A 5,138-nucleotide genomic window follows, 5' to 3' on the forward strand; every position below is an offset into this window, starting at 1 on the left:
ACTTCGTGTGGGATTAAATTTTAAATTTTTTATTTATTTTTCAATTTATCTCGTGAACTTTTATTTCACACAGTGAAAAACTTTTATTTCACACAGTGAAAAACTTTTCACGCATGAACCGGACTTCACGTGGTGAAACACACTTCACGCGTGAATCGGACTTCACGTGGAAATTTTATTGTCGCGTGAACTTCTTTTTCACAGTGTGAAACACTCTTCACGCGTGAACCGGACTTCACATGAGATTAAATTTTGATTTTTTTTAAATTTTTATTTTTTATCGCGTGTGAACTTCTATTTCCTATCGTGAAAAACTTTTCATCATGAGTGAACCGGACTTCACGTGGGATTAAGTTTTGATTTTTTTAAATCGCGGCATGAACTTCTTTTTCACACTATCAAACACTCTTCACCCGTGAACCAGACTTCACATAAAAATTAAAATTTAATTATTTATTTTTTTACCACGTGAACTTCTTTTTCACGTCGTAAAACACTCTTCATGCGTGAACCAGACTTCACGTGGAAATTAAAATTATATTTTTTAAAAAATTTATTTTTTACCATGTGAATCAGACTTCACGTGAGATTAAATTTAGTATTATTTATTTATTTATTTATATTGCCGCGTGAACTTCTTTTTCATGTTATGAAATAGTCTTCACATGTGAACCAGACTTCAAGTGAAAATTAAAATTTTATTTTATTTTTATTTTTTATTTTATCGTGTGAAGAACCGGACTTCACATGGGATTATATTTTGATTTTTTTAAATTTTATTTTTTATTTTTTATCGCATGAATTTCTGTTGCACGCCATGAAAAACTTTTCACAGATGAATCGGACTTCACGTGCGATTAAATTTTGATTTTTTATTTTATCTTATTTTTATTACTTTTTGCAACGAACGTGAAAGTTAAAATTTGATTTTATCTATTTATTTTTTATTTCATTTTTTGCCAACGTGAACTGGTCTTCACGTGCGATTAAATTTTAATTTTTATTTCATTTTTTGCCAACGTGAACTGGTCTTCACGTGCGATTAAATTTTGATTTTTATTTTAATTTTTTTTGTCGCGTGAACTTCTTTTTCATGCCGAATGAAACACTCTTCACGCGTGAACCAAACTTCACGTGAGATTAAATTTTGATTTTTTTAAAAAAAATTAAATTTCAAAATTTATATTTTTCATTTGCCTGTGTACGCCGTTTCACGTGTGAACTAGACTTCACGTAGGATTAAGTTATGATATTATATTTTTTATTTTTTTGAATCATGAGCTTTTTCATGCCGTGAAACTCTCCACGTGTGAGCCAGACTTCACGTGAAAATTAAAATTATTATTTTTTATTTTTGCTGCATCATGAACCGTTCTTCACGTGGGATTAAATTTTAAAATTTTCATATTTTTTTTACCCCTGAACTTTTGTTTCACATTGTGGAAAACTTTTCACACGTGAATCAGACTTCACATGGGATTAAATTTTGATTTTTTTAAACATTTATCGCGAGAATTTCTCTTGGATGCCGTGAAAAAGTTTTCATGCGTGAACCAGATCTCACATGGGATTAAATTTGGATTCTTTTTTTTAAATCGCGTGAACTTCTATTTGATGCCATGAAACACTCTTCACGCCGCTTAAACTGGACTTCACATGGAAATTAAAACTCGAATTTATTTTTTTTACCGCATGAACTTCTGTTTCACAAAATGAAAATCTTTTCACGTGTGAACCACACTTCATGAGAGATTAATTCTTTTTTAATTTTTTAAAACTTTTTTTATTCGTGCGTGAACATCTTTTTCATGCCATGAAACACTCTTCACGTGTGAGCCGGACTTCATGTGAAAATTAAAATTAAAATTTCTTTTTTGTCACATGAACTTCTGTTTCAGGCCGTGAAAAACTTTTCACACATGAACCGGACTTCACGTGGAAATTAAAAAATTTAAGTTTTTTAATTCTTTATTTTTATTTTATTTTTTACCACGTGAACTTCTTTTCCATGCTGTGAAACACTCTTCACGCATGAACCGGACTTCACGTAGGATTAAGTTTTGATTTTTAATTTTTATTTTTTTGACTGGTGAACTTTTTCACGTCGTGAAACACTCTTCACACGTGAACCGGACTTCACTTAGAAATTAAAATTTGATTTTTCTATTTTTATTTTTACCACTCTTGTAAATCGGTCTTCACAATCGGTCATCACGTGGGCTTAAATTTCAATTTCTTTATTTTTTTAAAACCCTGTGAACTTCTTTTTTACGCTATGAATCACTCTTCACGTATGAACCGGACTTCACGTGGGATTACATTTCTTTTTCTTTTTTTTTATCACGTGAACCAGACTTCACGTGAGATTATTATTATTATTATTTTTATTTTTTACCGCGTGAACTTTTGTTTTACGCCGTGAAAAACTACCATGAGCTTCTTTTTCACACAGTGAACCGGACTTCACGTGGAATTAAATTTTGATTTTTTTTAAATTACCACCATGAGCTTCTTTTTCACACAGTGAAACACTCTTCACGCGTGAACCAAACCTCACTTGGGATTAAATTTTAATTTTTTTTAATTTTAGTTTTTTTTCTCGTGAATCTCTGTTTCACGTCGTGAAAAACTTTTCATACATGAATCGGACTTCAGGTGGGATTAAATTTTGATTTTTTTTCCACTGCATGAACTAAACTTCACATGGGATTAAATTTTAATTTTTTATTTTATTTTTTTAAATTTTTATTTTTTATTTGCCACATGAACTTCTATTTCACACCGTGGAAAAAACTTTTCACGCATGAACCGAACTTCACGTGGGATTGAATTTTGATTTATTTATTTTACCGCATGAACTTCTTTTTCACGCTATGAAACACTCTTCACGTGGGAATTGGACTTCACGTGAAAATTAAAATTTGATTTTATTTTTATTTTTTATCTTACCACATGAATCAGACTTCACGTGGGGATTAAATTTTGATTTTATTTTTTATTTTTTACCGCGTGAACTTCTATTGTTCGACGTGAAAAACTTTTCACGCGTAAACCAGACTTCACGTGGGATTAAATTTAGATTTTTTATTTTTTTTTGACGCGTGAACTTCTTTTTCAAGCCGTGAAACACTCTTCACGCGTGAACCGAACTTCACGTGGAAATTAAAATTCAATTTTCTTATTTTTATTTCTATTTTTATTTTTACCGTGTGAACTGGTCTTCTGGTGGGATTAAATTTTGATTTTTTTAAAAAAATTTTTAAACCTGTGAACTTCTTTTTCATGTCGTGAAACACTCTTCACGTGGGATTTGTTTTTTCGTAGCGTGAAACAGATCATCACGTGGGAATAAATTTTAGTTATTTTTTTTAACTGCGTGATTTTCTGTTTCACGCCATGAAAAACTTTTAACACGTAAACCGAACTTTACGTGGGATGAAATTTTATTTTTGCCACGTGAACTTTTGTTTCATGCCGTGAAAAACTTTTCACGCATGAACCGAACTTCATGTGGGATTAAATTTTGTTTTTTTTTTTTTGCCGTGTGAACTTTTTTTCATGTCGTGAAACACTCTTCATGCTTGAACTGGACTTCACGTGGAAGTTAAAATTAAAATTTTTGTTTTTACTACATGAACTTCTGTTTAACGCCATGAAAAACTTTTCGTGTGTGAACCGTACTTCATTTGGGGTTAAATTATAATTTTTACATTTTTTTTGCCATGTGAACATCTTTTTCACGTCGTGAAACACTATGTGAATCGAAATTCACGTGAAAATTAAAATTTGAATATTTTTTTTGCTACGTGAGCTTTTGTTTCATGCCATGAAAAACTTTTCACGCATGAACTGGACTTCATGTAGGATTAAATTTTATTTTTTCTATTTTTTATTTTTTGACATGTGAACTTCTTTTTCACGCCGTGAAACACTCTTCACGCGTGAACTTCGGACTTCACGTGGAAATAATATTTTTACTGCGTAAACTTCTTTTTCATGCTATGACACACTCTTCATGCTGTCGTGCCATGGTACGTCTATGGTGTGAAACCATGCATATGAGGCCATCAAAATGCAAATCCAGATGCATGGGATTAAGTGCCATGACTTGAGTCATTATATGATGCCTAAGTACATATGTTCATATTGTAAATGAGGTTCAATAAGACGAGCTGAGACTGAGTCAGGTCTCAAAGCCTGTGTACATAACGGGTGTAGTAGGTGTTTTAACACTTGGATAGTGTGATGTTTTTAGTTGAGGAAAAGGGCAGTCTTTTGCTGTGCAGATGCATGCTTGAAGGCCAGGCAAACAATGGAGAAATGTGTGAGTTTTTGTGAAGTGCACAGGCTGATAAGGAGCCATTTTGGAGGGCAGATAGCAGGAGCTGGGAGTGCCTGATGGGTATGTGATGAATTGAAGAGTTGTGGTCAAACATGCTATGAACAACTTCCTAGAAGGAAATTTTTGTAGAGGAGCTACAGTTTGAGATCTTTTTAGCACCCAAGGTGGGTACTTTTCATCCGGAATAGCTACAGATGATAGATGGCTAGTTTGAAGCGGCTTTTGTGTGCACATGATGAGCATGCTGTGGTGAGACCCAGGTGTCTGGACATAGGTGGTCATATGGAATTCAAGGCCATGAAGTTGGATTGGTGATCGGGTGCGTGCGGTGAGATATGGACACACCAACTAGGGCACCTTTCATGATGTGCAGGAAAGAACTAGATTTTTTTGTAAGTGTTGAGTACGGGGATGGCAACTAGAACTTTTGCACGCCTTGGACGGATGGCTTCTTGATGGAGTTTTTATGCACAGAGGCTATGGAAGGTACCCGGGTATGTGGACAAGAGGGTGATCTAATTAGCTTGGCAAGCAGAGGGCAACTGGCAGACAGCAAGGCAGGTGGGCGTTGCCATGGTGGACTTCTCGCTTGGGAGTAGGTATGCTTTGGAGTGGGCTCTCAAGAACATAGTGAAGGAAGGGGATCACCTCATGTTTGTGGTTGTCAACAAGAAACTAAATGAGATGGGCGAAATGCATCTGTGGGAAGACACCGGATCTCCTTTGATCCCGCTCGTGGACTTTGCATCACCTAGCATTGCAAGCAAGTATGGGGTTCCGCAGGATGGTGAGCTTC

Source organism: Cibotium barometz, chromosome 27, assembly GCF_041138505.1.
Source record: "Cibotium barometz isolate CiBa-2024 chromosome 27, ASM4113850v1, whole genome shotgun sequence".
NCBI lineage: Eukaryota > Viridiplantae > Streptophyta > Polypodiopsida > Cyatheales > Cibotiaceae > Cibotium > Cibotium barometz.